At 43.5% G+C, this 14,912-nt stretch overlaps 1 protein-coding gene and 2 non-coding genes across 3 annotated transcripts in view; 2 read left to right on the top strand and 1 right to left on the bottom strand.

Annotated features, from left to right (window-relative positions):
- The window catches only part of LOC126470772 (alkaline phosphatase-like), a 691,314-nt gene that overhangs the window by 571,815 nt on the left and 104,587 nt on the right, over nt 1–14,912 (top strand). The window lies entirely within an intron of this gene.
- On the bottom strand, nt 3,352–3,426 carry Trnap-ugg (transfer RNA proline (anticodon UGG)). Its single transcript has one exon. It is a non-coding gene; the product is annotated as a tRNA-Pro (tRNA).
- Nucleotides 3,630–3,743, top strand: LOC126472285 (small nucleolar RNA snR44). Its single transcript, XR_007586404.1, has one exon. It is a non-coding gene; the product is annotated as a small nucleolar RNA snR44 (small nucleolar RNA).

Here is a 14,912-nt window from a genome sequence, read left to right as displayed (position 1 = left end):
ATTACATGAGCTCACCGGGAACTGCACACGTGTAAAAAGAATTGGTAAAGTGTTAGGAATAAGCGGGATATAAGGTATAAAAACTCGATCGCCCATGTCACTTCCCATCAACGATGTTACGAAGGGAGAAGTAACTTTGAGCCTCTGACAGCAAAGGGTTTTGAGTAGCGAGATAACGCATGATGCTCTCGATCAGAGTTATGTCGTGCCTTGCTTTCGGAAGGAGTTTCTAAAGAACGAGTTAACGCCTGATGTTCTCGAGTCAAATCGAGTCTCACCTCATGATTTTCATTGGATTCTTGTGACTGTGTAATCTTCAGGCTTTCAGTCATTCTGACGTATTTGCAAGGAATCGACCATTTTCTAGGCATTTTTATTCGTAAGAAAATGGAACCAAAGTGTTATGAGTGGTATACAAATCACAAATCAAACTGAATAAATCCGATTCTCCTAGCGAAGAATGTAAATATAACCGACTGAAAGAAGCAAAGTGGTGTCGTTAAGTTTTTAAGTGAAATCAGTAAATCGGTATACCTAGGCGCATGAATTCGCTGTGAATTTGTATTTTTGGTCTGTTATGAAACTAACAGTGCTATCTATTGGTGCTTTGGCGTACCACACCTTGATGATTAAACATCCAAAATACTAAGCTGAGCAGATGATATTAGATAAAACTTTAAATTGCGATATCTTTTTTGTGTGTTCTGATTTTGATTAAAGAAAGCCTACATCTTGTCCCAAGCTACGCTCAAGTTACCTGTGAAAACCACATGAAAATTCTTCTAGTAGTTTATCGCGTTCAAACAGACAAACTGGCAGATGCGACGGTTTTGCAGTTTTATTATTGCTGTAGATAGACGATGTAATTTTTTGACATTTCGCAACAGTGACGAATTCGTGAATTTTTTTTATTTGACGCCACTGATTGTATCACCTAGTATGATGTTTTAAATGTTTTCATGTGAGAACCTGATGATGGACTGTGGAACGAAACTACTTGTTCAAAAAAGAAATTTTATCTTCAGCTCTTCTTCATGATAGTGACTTACTCGTATATATAAGAATATAAAAATGTTAAAAATTATTAACTTACTTGAATCAATAATGTAACACTTTCTGCAGGAAGAAGCAGATTATACTGCGTTTTCTGAATGTTCAGTCGAAGTCCATCCAGTGAGAAGAGTTAGTGACTTTCACGAAGGAACATATTATTCACAATTTTCTCTGCAAACCGTTCCTGGCTCGGAATTAAAAAAATAACTTTTATTTACGAAGAAAATGAGATTTAGTTCACATACATAAAAAAGAGTAAAACATTTTGGAATGTCCCACTTAGTTGTTCATCATGCACACGAAACAGCACTACTCTGAAACTTACGTGACTTATTTAACACTAGCTGGCAAACCCTGCCTTGCTCGGGTATTTATTTATAGCTCTGACGGAGACTTCATACAAGTTTTTATTTTTGGCTTATAAAGCTTCTTTGCCCACGACGTTTGAAGTACTATGATTGGGCAAGTGAATGGTGAATGATGACATTGTTTGCTCCTCTGACATGGATAACAACCACATAGAACTGGTAGCGTGAAAAACAACATGTAGCGTCTGGCATTGCACTTCGTTTATGGTCATGGCATAACATAAGCTCACCAAGAATTATACACGTTTAAAGAGAAATGGTAAAATGTTAGGGATAAGAGGGATTCGGGGTATAAAAACACTCTCGCCTGTGCCACTTCCCGTCAAAATTTCCAGTTCTATCATTTTATCTTGGAGAGAAGTACCTTTAACCCTCTGTTACTGGGGGTTCTGAATAGAGAGATAATGTATGACGCTCACGATCAGAGCTACGTCGCACCTCGATTTCGGAAGGTGTGTGTGTGTGTGTGTGTGTGTGTGTGTGTGTGTGTACAGAGTATGACAGCTAAGACAGGCCACCCCAAATATATTCAGAATGAATAAATATAGTGAGGTGCGTTTTTGGCCAAGTTATATAATACGGCGAATTTCCTGACGTTCACAAGTGATCTTCATCGTTTGTAGTTGTCGAATCACGACAACGACTTTATTTTTTCTAATAGAACTATGTATTTTTTTGCTGCGTTTGAAACAAGCTTCTAAGAGCACTTCAACTGCAAAATATGTAAATGATTGATCAAATAGTATCATGATAATAGCGCCACAAACCACTGTCCCGCAGTCACAGAAGACGTTCCACAAACGTCGCCCTATTACACCAAATGTAAGCAAACACGTAACTCAAGTACGGTTCGTGTATCCGTTATCAGGCTGTCAGACAAAGTACTCAAAATGTTGACCTCAAGCGTTGCTATACGCTATAAAGTGATTCTAGAGAAACAGGAGTTACGACCCCCCCCCCCCCCCGGGCTTCCACAACCCCACCCACCCTCTCCCCTCCCCCTCCCTTCTCCTCTCCCACTGACATCAACACACTCCCCCTCTCCCTCCTATCCGCACCTCTTCCCTTTGGCAGGTCCCCGGCTTTGTGCGCCGGAGGTCGTCGCCAGTGCTCGTGTGTGTCTTCCTGTTAGTGCTTCAGTGTCTCTCCGTTTGTGCTCCTCGGTTCACGTGTGTAAACTCGTTCTTCCCCGTTGTGTACAGTGATGAACGTTTTTTATCCAATCCGTACGTCAGTGAACGGCTTCATTTATTTTTACTATGACTGTGTCCCGTTTCTGTCCACCATGTTTGTTTCTTTTTCTGTTTTTCTGTTTCCTGTATGTGTTCACTGTGACCGAAGAGCGGCGTAGATAGGCCGCTGCCGGCCTATCTTCATTGTAAAGGTATTAAAATAACTATAAAGAAAAAAACAGGAGATAAGAGCTTAAAGTTCCGTCGACAAAGAGGTCATTAGAGACGGAGCAGAAGCTCGGATTGGGGAAAGATGGAGAAGGAAATCGACCGTGCCCTTTACAAGGAACCATGGCGGCATTTGCTTTAAGCGATTCGGGGAAATAACGGAAGACCTAAATCAAGATGGCCAGGGACGGGTTTGAACCGTCGTCCTCCCGAATACGAGTCCAGTGTGCTGACCACTGAGCTACCCAGATCGGTCTGGAGAAACAATACTGCATGCACGCCGAATTTCATCTGAAGTTAATGGCAGCATAGACCCATTTTATAAGGTATTTCATGCCTTCTGGGGTCGTCTATGTTTCCTAACAGATCTCTTAATTTCCACTACAGATAGAACTGTAGAGGTGTTAAGCTTGATGAGTGTGTAGACCACTTTGCGTTTCCTGAACGACCATTCCATGGTTCCAGAATGAGACTTTCACTCTGCAGCGGAGTGTGCGCTGATATGAAACTTCCTGGCAGACTAAAACTGTGTGCCGGACCGAGACTCGAACTCGGGACCTTTGCCTTCCACGGGCAAGTGCTCTACCAACTGAGCTACCCAAGCACGACTCACGCCCTTCCTCACAGCTTTACTTCCGCCAGTACCTCGCCTCCTACTTTCCGAACTTCACAGAAGCTCTCCTGCGAAACCTAGTAGAACTAGCACTCCTGGAAGAAAGAATATTGCGGAGACATGGCTTAGCCACAGCCTAAGGGATGTTTCCAGAATGAGATTTTCACTCTGCAGCGAAGTGTGCTGATATGAAACATCCTGGCTGATTAAAACTGTGTGCTGGACCGGACTCGGGTCCCGAGTTCGAGTCTCGGTCCGGCACACAGTTTTAATCTGCCAGGAAATTTCATTCCATGGTTCTCCAAATGTTCTCTTAAGAGGGTGTGTCATTTCATGTGCACAGTTGGAGAGATATCCGTCGTGTTAGTACCACTCTGATTGCCTTTGTAGAGTGGGATGTCTTCCAATACATGCGATAGCAGCATATCATAGGAACTCAAGATAATTGAGTCTAATCAGATTTCCATCAGTAAAATAGGAACCAATGGTGCTGGTCTTGAAAAACACGCACCAAACTTTGACATACCAAGAGCGTTATTTTTATCCTCTTCTTTGAGTTAGTGTGAGTTTTCAACTGTCGATTAATGCACATTGCAAAGAATGACTAGCCGATGGCTTGTAAATGATGCTCAGTCTTCAAACAAAATTTTGCATAGATATGTCGCATCACTTTGCACTTTTCGTAGATAACATTCGGAGAACTGTAACCATTTTTGGTAGTCATTGCCATAAAGCTGTAGATGCAGCTAAGTGCGAAGAGGATAAAATGTGACTGAATTTAGTGTGCGCAGAGCACTCGTTTGATTGATCCTTTTCGTACTTCCGAGATCCCTCTTAGTGACATTTGCAGTGTGTGTTACTGCTGCTAAAATGTTAGTTTCATTCCTTTCATCAGTTGCTCATCTTTTTCCTTGGCGTATTTTATTCTCCACAGTGGCACGATCTAGATGCTCTTCAGATTACTACCGCACCGCTGCTCTAATAGCTTGGCAACATCCACCATATTTTTTCCTCCGATTATTTTCTGTTGGCTGTTCTAATTTGTTGTCTTTCTTCGCATTGTGTTCTGTTGGTCTGTATCTATTTGCCGGCCGCGGTGGTCTAGCGGTTCAGGCGCTCAGTCCGGAACCGCGGGACTGCTACGGTCGCAGGTTCGAATCCTGCCACGGGCATGGATGTGTGTGATGTCCTTAGGTTAGTTAGGTTTAAGTAGTTCTAAGTTCTAGGGGACTGATGACCACAGATGTTAAGTCCCATAGTGCTCAGAGCCATTTTTTTGTATCTATTTCCATATTCTGTGAATCTGAGGCTTGCCTCTTCTGAACGCATTTTGTGGTTTGTTGCGAAGCCTCTTTTCCTGCTACTGAGTTAGGTTCTACTGTAACATCATTGTGTCATGAATGGTTGGTGATTTCATCCAGAGGTTCCTTATTTTTTGTGTCAGTAGGAGGGCTTTCTCTTGAAATGTTTTCACACTTCTGTTCCGTTAACTTTATCTAAGTATTAGATTTAATATGATCTGCCAAGGCTATGAGACGTTTCTTCTGTTATTACTGGTTTTCCGCGAGTATTATTGTATGTACTTTATCTTTCAGTTCTGGAGGTTTACTTGCCTATTTTCGAAGTAACTGGAATATTTGAATTTGTTTGGCCTTGGAACCTACTCAAATTTTCTGGCCGTACGTTTGTATATTTTCACTATTCTGCTGTTACAAATGGTAGAGACCAATCTGTTCTGCAGTCCTTGTAGCCAACAGACTGTAATACATTAAAATCATGCAACAACTTGGTGGTTGGTTTTAAAGCCATAACACTGTGGTTAAGATGGCCCTGTTGAGAGTGGTCTGCCCTTTCTATTCAGTGCCCTTAGCACCATCTACATTTTCCAATAGTTAAGGCTCCATGACCAAGTCTCAAACAATAATTTCTAAATTTCTTAGAAATTAACACTACCCTCTTCGATAAATATTTTGGATATGTGTAGAAAGCTAATCTGCACCACAGTTGGAATTCCAGCTTAAATAGCATATTCCCTGGAAATTAATGAAGTGAGTCACTTTAAAGAAAGACTGAACAATGCGTGCGAAACCGCAAGAAAGACTGATGTGCATACCGAGGCTCGGCCTGTCTCGGCTTTGCTCGGTTCTTATCGGAAGTATCCAATAAAATGAAGTGATCGTATGGCATTGATAGGCCGGCCGGAGTGGCCGTGCGGTTCTAGGCGCTACAGTCTGGAACCGTGCGACCGCTACGGTCGCAGGTTCGAATCCTGCTTCGGGCATAGATGTGTGTGATGTCCTTAGGTTAGTTAGGTTTGATTAGTTAGGCGACTGATGACCTCAGAAGTTAAGTCGCATAGTACTCAGAGCCATTTGAACCATTTTGGGATTGATAACCAGAAGTTCCCACCTGGTGAATTTCGGCCGCCGAGTTACAAGTCTTTTCAGTCGACGCCACATGGGCGACTTGCGTATCGATGGTGATGAAATGATGATAAGGACAACATCATACCCAGTCTCGAGCGAAGAAAATCACCGACACAGCCGGGAATTGAACCCGCGCCCATTGCATACAAGTGAGACGCGCTGACCACTCAGCTACGGAGGCGGACTGTACCAACGCGACATTTCATTTAGCATTACGGTGCAGCATTTTTCGATCGGCACTACACACTACACTTAGTTTGAATGGTGGTGTCAGTGCAGTTTACCCTTCAGTATTTGTTAGTGATATGGAGGACATTCACAGGTCCACTGGCATTCTGCACAGAAAGAGGCAGTCTAGCAATGTATCATCACAAGCCTTTAAAAATGAATGGAAATTACAGAAGAGAAGGATGAGAATTCTCAGTGTCTATTACGCAGTCGCATAATCGACGGATACCGGAAATTTGCTGTGAAACGACTTTACAACAGCATACAGAAAGAATTCAAAAATTTAGGTGACAATGAAAAAACAAAAAATTTCAACGATCGACAGATGGGATTCGTTGTTCTGTACATCAAGATCCACTTTTTCTCAATTTGCAGGCATGGAGGACGTGAAGCAACTGTTGGTACGAACAGTAAAGTTTTTGATGCCGCCCGCGTTATTCCACTGTCAGCTGCAACAATTCTCTGTGGGACTGAACGAAAAGTATAGACACTTTATATATTACTCCAACACACATAGTTAAGTTAAGATGCATGCCTGGAACGATTTTTAGCTTTAAAACACGCTAATGTTAAATTTATGAAGAAAAAAGGAGTGCACGAACGAAAATTAAAGCATCCCGAACGGATTGCAGACCTCTCATTTTAAGTGGACTGCCCTCAGTGAACAATGCTGCCAGTTAGACATTGCAACGTGAGAAACAACTTATTTCTAATTTGATGGGGATGGATTTAAAAAGAAAATCGCGTTGTAGAAGGGTAAAATTCTGACAAAAAATGCAATCCCGTTCTCTAGGCTCACTGGCGTCAAATAAAACGTGAAGTTCGAAGACTTCGTTGTGGCCTTGACAGAATTACAGCTACACTTTCCTTAACGTTTTGAAGACACTGCCAGTCTTACATCTGTTCCCCAGCTGTTTTCGAGACCGCTTGCCGCATTAGTTGAAAGCATCCCAGTAAATTTTTATGTAGAACTGATTGATCTGTAATGTAATCTCCGTTTTAAAGACAAAGCCTTTTACGTTAAAACTGTGCAGGACGTCTACATTGTCTTCCTCAAGAAGATTTTCCGCGTATCCATAATGCGGTTGCAAAAGTGATACAATATTTTGATCAACATATGTATGTCAAAGACCTTCTTTTCCATTATTTAAGTCATGATTGCATGGCAAACTGAATGCGAAAATCTGTGAAATTGTCCAGATAAACATTATGTATTCAGTGTGCCAAAAATAATGAAATAATACTGAAAATTTGTTACGTTTGTGATATATGTTTTTAAGAAATATGAAATCAAATCGTTTGCAGGATAACTGCATTACCATCTAAATATGGAGCGTTAGCTTCATCCCCGTCTCCCCCCTATTCAAGCTCGAACGGCATGGTGTGGCAGTGGGGGAAGTATGCAGCCAGGCTGAGCACTATGAAACACGAGCCAGCTAGGGCACAGCTCGAGAGCCGATTTCTCGGCCGCCCCTTCTTTTGAGGATAGCAGTGACTTGCAGCCACCAAGAACAATTATGCCTGAGACATGTAGATCAGTCTTCGGGTTGACACACTAAATTCACTCTTAACAAATTAAATTTATTCGGAACTTCAGGCTGACCCAGTTGTAGGGACGCGATGAATTTGCCAGTTCTACTAATGGGCAACATTATGCAATGGCTCTCACTAGTGGAGAGTAAACTGAATGTCCCTTATAAATACCATGATTAAGTGCAGAGGAAGTAACAGAGCCGGCCGTTGTGGCCGAGCGGTTCTATGTGCTCCAGTCCGGAACAGCGCTGCTGCTACGGTCGCACGTTCGAATCCTGTCTCGGGTATGGATGAGTGTGATGTCCTTAGGTTAGTTAGGTTTATGTAGTTCTAAGTTCTAGGGGAACTATTTTAGAAATTTATGTTCAAGCCATGAGAAGTCTGTCGTCAGAGGGACATGACTAGAGGAAAGTTCTCTGTGAACATACGCAAAACGACTAGCGAAGTCATTGCTGCTACATCAGCCTCCATATTGTTAGCGTGATAAGTGGACTAATGCTGGTTGTTTCGGCTGTAGCTCCAGCGTCAAATGATACTCCTATAAGCTGCTGTGACACCTCTTGTCATGATGGTAGTAGGGGGATCATTTCTCCAAATGTAAGGCATCGCCTTGTTGGTTCTAGCAGATGCTGCATTTTCCGCGAACTGAATTGTCCCAAGAGGCTATAGTCTAATGTGGAATAGTTATTATCTGGCGTGTAAGCCGGATTTTCCTAGGCACAAGAATTATGCCCAGTATAAAAGGGAAGGGTGTCTTGCTTCGGCAGGGACGCAAAACTAAAATACGTAGCGCACTTTAAAAACTGTCTTGAAGAGCTGTCGAATCCACCACTACACAAAGATGAAATAGATATGTTTTTCAAAATCATGGCTATGATCGAGAAAAAACTTTAGCCAAATCCCATTACGCAGACGAAGATCGGAGCTTTCCAAATCGTCACAGAGGGAGAAGTCTTAAATCATGTTTCAATGTGATTCTAGTTCAGCTACTGTGAATTACTATGGAAGTCATTCGTCCTCAAAGCACTCATCAGCACCGTTCCTCAGGTCAGCCACTGACACACCTGCAGCACCTCTTAGTGAAGTAACTCAAACAAGTGACATTGTCACTTAGGTGCTCGGATTTTCGTTAAATGATCTTACTGATGACCAGTACTAATACAACAAATAATACGAAAAAAGGCAACGTTTTGTATAAAATTCGATACTTCAATTGCTGTATAAATCTCACTGGAAGCTATGAAAGCTGCTTTGCGATTGTTTGTAGCTGAGGTTTTTGTTGTTTGTTAAAGACTTGTAAAATGTTTATTTTTTAATTTAATTTCTTGCAAAATATAAATAAGTTCTACTAACTGCTATAAGAAATATGCTTTCACACAATGAACTTTGCGGACAGCACGTACGCACTGAATAGTCAATGCGGTTGCAGTTTTATTTTCTGTGAAAACACAAATGCGCTATGTATTTTAGTTTTGCGTCCCTGCCAACGCGAAACGCCCTGTCCTGTCCGTACTGCACAAAACACCTCTTCCTAGGAAAATCCGGATTTAAGGCTCAAGTTGCGACGTTCTCGCTACAAGTACAAGATGCAGGCAGCCGCCACAGCGCCCCACTTTCCACGGCGACAGAAAATCGCTTTATCGTCTGTATCTCCTAGAAAAACAACGGGAGCAGCTTGAAATTCACGTGTGGTTAACTCATTAGACTATTCCAAAGTATGTAAAAAGAACTACATCTAACTGTAATTGGGAACAGACTTTTTTTTCATTTCTTAAACATATGAAATTTTCTCGCCCGTGAAATACCTTCATACCAATCACGCCATATCGCGAAAACTAGTGGACTGAATGAAATATTTGTTTCCTTTGAATACAAAAATATCTCGTGCAGCAAGTCGATTTTCGAAATATTGTTTTCTGTTTTCAATGTTTAGCTTGCACCAAGTATGAGATTCGAAATATGTACCGACTACAAGTATTACGTAAACATTCCGAAATTAACGTATGGTATAGCTGTCCATTGTGTCCCCTTTATGCCATTAAACGGTACACGTAATCTCCTACTACAAAAGCTCATAGGGAACTGGTAAGCACACTGCTTTGTACAGTGGAAGTTCTAACACAGTAAGAGCTCACAGTGCCTGGTTCCCGTTGGCGTATTGGTGACTGGAACAGTGCAACCCGATTCCTATCAAATCTCAACTACACTACTGGCCATTAAAATTGCTACACCACGAAGATGACGTGCTACAGACGCGAAATTTAACCGACAGGAAGAAGATGCTGTGATATGAAAATGATTAGCTTTTCAGAGCATTCACACAAGGTTGGCGCCGGTGGCTACACCTACAACGTGCTAACATGAGGAAAGTTTCCAACCGGTTTCTCATACACAAACAGCAGTTGGCCGGCGTTGCCAGGTGAAACGTTGTTGTGATACCTCGTGTAAGGAGGAGAAATGCGTACCATAACGTTTCCGATTTTGACAAAGGTCGGATTGCAGCCTATCGCAATTGCGGTTTATCGTATCGCGACATTGCTGCTCGCGTTGGCCGAGATCCAATGACTGTTAGCAGAATATGGAATCGATGGGTTCAGGAGGGTAATACGGAACGCCGTGCTGGAACCCAACGGCCTCGTATCACTAGCAGTCGAGATGACAGGCATCTTATCCGCATGGCTGTAACGGTCGTGCAGCCACATCTCGATCCCCTAGTCAACATATGGGGACGTTTGCAAGACAACAACCATCTGCACGAACAGTTCGACGATGTTTGCAACAGCATGGACTATCAGCTCGGAGACCATGGCTGCGGTCACCCTTGACGCTGTATCAGAGACAGGAGCGTCTGCTATGGTGTACTCAATGACGAACCTGGGTGCACGAATGGCAAAACGTCATTTTTTCGGATGAATCCAGGATCTGTTTACAGCATCATGATGGTCGCATCCGTGTTTGGCGACACTGTGGTGAACGCACATTGTAAGCGTGTATTCGTCATCGCCATACTGGCGTAACACCCGGCGTGATGGTATGGGGTGCCATTGGTTTCACGTCTCGGTCACCTCTTGTTCGCGTTGACGGCACTTTGAAGATTGGATGATACATTTCAGATGTGTTACGACCCGTGGCTCTACCCTTCATTCGATCCCTGTGAAACCCTACATTTCAGCAGGATAATGCACGACCGCATATTGCAGGTCCTGTACGGGCCTTTCTGGATACAGAAAGTGTTCGACTGCTGCCCTGGCCAGCCCATTCTCCAGATCTCTCACCAATTGAAAACGTCTGGTCAATGGTGGCCGAGCAACTGGCTCGTCACAATACGCCAGTCACTCCTCTTTATGAACTGTGGTATCGCGTTGAAACTGCATGGGCAGCTGTACCTGTACACGCCATCCAAGCTCAGTTTGGCTCAATGCGCAGGCGTATCAAGGCCGTTATTACGGCCAGAGGTGGTTGTTCTGGGTACTGATTTCTCAGGATCTATGCACCCAAACTGCGTGAAAGTGTAATCACATGCCAGTTCTAGTACAATATATTTGTCCAATGAATACCCGTTTATCATCTGCATTTCTTCTTGGTGTAGCAATTTTAATCGCTTGTAGTGTACTTTAAATAGGACTGTTGAGAGCACATGTTTCAATATTATAGGTGCATTCAATAAGCAATGCATCATATTTTTTTCTGAACGCTGGTTGGTTTTGTTCGTGATTCCAATACACCATATTATTCCCCACTCTTTTGGCTACAATACGCTACTTTTCAACATAATCTCCGTTCAGTGCGACGGCCTTAGCCCGGCTTACTGCGAGGGCCTGTACGCCCGCATGGTACCATCCTACTGGTCGGCATCGCAGCCAACGACTTGCTGCATCAATAACCTTCCCATTATCTACGTACTGCTTCCCGCAGAGTGCATCCTTCATTGGGCAAAACAGTTGGACGTTGGAGGGTACGAGATCCAGGCTGTAGGGTGGATGAGGAAGAACAGTCCAATAAAGTTTAGTGAGCTCCCTGCGCAAACTTTTGTAAGGCCTTGTGCTGTCATGGAGAAGTTGATTTGCATTTTCGTGCGACGAACACGCTGCAGTCGTTTCTTCAGTTTCTTGTGGGTAGCACAATACACTTCAGAGTTGATCGTTGTATCATGAGGGATGAGGAAGGTCATAAACCGATTAACATCTTCAGATTGCCAGACGACCGTCGTCATGGCTTCAACAGATGTGGGTGTTGCTTTGAATTTTTTCATCGGAGGAGAGGCGGTGTGGCGCCACTCCATGGATTGCTGTTTTCTTACCGGTTCGAAGTGATGAACCCATTTTCGTAGGCTGTGACGATATTCGACAAGAAATTGTCACAGTCAGCTTCGTAGTGCCCAAATAGTTCCGCACAGATGGTCTTTCGCTGTTGTTTATGGACATCTGCCCAGCGGGCAGACACCTATGGATAATCCCAACTAGCGGACGAGTGTGTCAACATTACCAACAGAGATATCCAGTTCTGCAGCGAGAGGTTTTATTGTGATTCGTAGATCACCTCGAGTGAGAGTGTCCACACATTCCAACATTGCAGGAGTCACAGCGGTCTGCGGCCGGGCGGCACGTGGGAGGTCGTGCACGTTTGTGCGACCTTGTTGTAGTGATGAGAGACGCCTCGCCCAACGACTCATCGTGCTTTTGTTCACTGCCAGGTCTCCGTGGCTATTCTGCAACAATGATGCTCTCGTTTCCCGCAACAACAAAAAAATCAATGACACAACTCCGTTACAGACGCCATTTTGAAGGCTACGTATAGTCCAACCACCAATCGGAACTTCATGAAACTATAGAGGCTCAAGCGGAAATATTCTACGATGCCCCACAGTAAATTCCTCATTTTTTCAACTGCCCGAGAAAATAATGCGATTCTTACTGAACATCTGAAGTACTACCTGCTCGACACTGCTATCGAAGACGTGAAAGTGCTCTAGGATGTTATCTGACAATTCACATGGACGTTGCACGTGGATGGGTCGATACACATCGCAGTTCTTTTTCCACTTATCTTGTAAAGATGTTCGTCCCTTAGAGCAGAAGTAACTCATGGCCGTAGGGCCTCTTGTGTGTTCACTGACCTTTGATGACAGAAGAGTTGCTGTAATGATTTAACCCAATATTTGAAACCATACTGTCAGTGGTTACGTGCACAATTGTTATCGGATACTACCATATCTCTATTAGGCACAAATATTGCACAATGTTTGGTACAAACGGAAATCATGATAGCAACCTGGCGTATCGAAATAATTTCACACGGAATGAACAGATTCATGATTAAAACGCAGTGTAGACACAATCTTGACATTTAAATGAGAATTACCCCTAGTTATGCAGCAGTGCATCGTTTAAGTCTGAATCCGTGCGCCTCTGATACCCCACTTTGTTCCTTACCGACTGTGTCATCAAGTTGCACAGGGAATTTGCTTCATCTCCATGCAAGTGAATCTTGAAAGCAACCAATGAGAGACCTGAAACGTGTTGCTGCGTGCACATTCGCGTGATCGTCCACGCATCCGCTGTATACTAACGACGCGGAATGCCGCTCAAAAGCCTCACGTCATCGGGTTCCACGTAGTCAATCTCACAATGTAGGACGTTGTTTAACTTTGCGTGTTTAACGCAACCCAAAACTAAAATATCGATTTAAATTTCCTGATAAAGTGAGAGCGTATGACACTGTCGACGGTGATCCGTCTGTCGGCTGGGGACGTTTAGCTCGTCGGCTCCCTCGGTGCAAATAAAGGGGAGTAGACTATGTGCCGGCTGCCCCTACTTTCTGTCATCCAACACAAACATGACACCACACTACTCACACCCATTACTGTCACCTACACTTATTGGATAAACTTAAATGCTCACCTCTCACGTTTCGCAAAGGAACGGTGCAACTCTCCGTGAAGGACAGGAAAACATTTCCAATCAGGTGGCTCATCCCGCCCAGATAATAATGACATATGACTTTACTTTTTTAACGCATTTTCACTAGCTCACTTTCTTGTCTGTCTGTCTGTTCGGTGCAAAGTTTTCAATTGATTTTAAACTAACTTCCCGATGCGGGACACACTTGAAATTTTAAACATAGCTCAGAAATGAATGGGAATGCAATACTGATTCTCTTGTCTGTCCGTTCGGTACGGGTGGGAGGTGCGAGTGAAAAATCTCGGTTGACCTGTATGAATCGTACGTTGTGTGGGGATTATCGGAATTGATTTCAGGCGGTATTGAACAGAGGGCACGACTGAACAGATAGAGTGGGACAAAGAGATTTAAAGAAAGAGGGGGAGAAGGAGATGTGTCCAACACATGTAACAAATGCGTAAACGGGAGAAGTTGACGGTAAAAAGCATGTTATTTTCAACTTGGGACAACTAAATATTTCGAAAACGACGGATCGTTCTAAGAAAATGTTCGAGGTGAAAACTTAATATCAGTAAAGGGGACATCTGTCTGTGCTACGACTGGCCAGCTCCAGACCACCCTTCCTGCGCGATGGAGGTCAGCTTCGTATTTTCAAATGGGAACCCCCACATTTTATTGCATATTCGGATTCTACGCCAGAAAATACGTACGATTTACTCAGACCATTGTCTTATGGTCGCGGCAGATGGTGCTGTAATCTATAAATATCCTGTGTGCGAGTTTTTGCAATTAAGAACACACGTATCTGATTCTACATTTCCCTCATGAATCCATGGATCCTGCGTGTCAGGAGGGGGCTGTTCAAGCTGGTGGAGACTCTGTAATGGTGTGGTGCATGTGTAGTTAAAGTGATGTGGGACCCCTGATACGTCTAGATACGACGCTGACAGGTGACACGTACATAAGCATTCTGTCTGATCACCTACCGCCATTCGTGTCCATTGTGCATTCCCGTTGACCTGGGAACTCCAGCAGGACAATGCGGCACCCCACATGTCCAGAGCTGCTACAGAGCGGCTCCAGGAACAGTCTTCTGAGTTTCCGCTGGCCACCAAACTCCCCAGACATGAACATTATTGAATATATCTGGGATGCCTTGCAACGTGCTGTTCATAAGAGATCCCCACCCCCTCGTCCTCTTACGGATTTATGGACAGCCCTGCAGGATTCATGGTGTCAGCTCCATACAGCACTACTTCAGACATTAGTCAAGTCCATGGCACGTCGTTTTGCGGCAATTCTATTTGCTTAAGGGGGCTCTTCAGCCTAAATGTAAACCTTTGAATTCTAAGGTTGATATTTATGTCCGAAATTTACTTTAGTGTTGCAAA

This window comes from Schistocerca serialis, chromosome 3 (assembly GCF_023864345.2).
Source record: "Schistocerca serialis cubense isolate TAMUIC-IGC-003099 chromosome 3, iqSchSeri2.2, whole genome shotgun sequence".
NCBI lineage: Eukaryota > Metazoa > Arthropoda > Insecta > Orthoptera > Acrididae > Schistocerca > Schistocerca serialis.
Note: the sequence above shows the minus strand (reverse complement) of the source record. Positions and strands in the feature narration are given on the sequence as shown.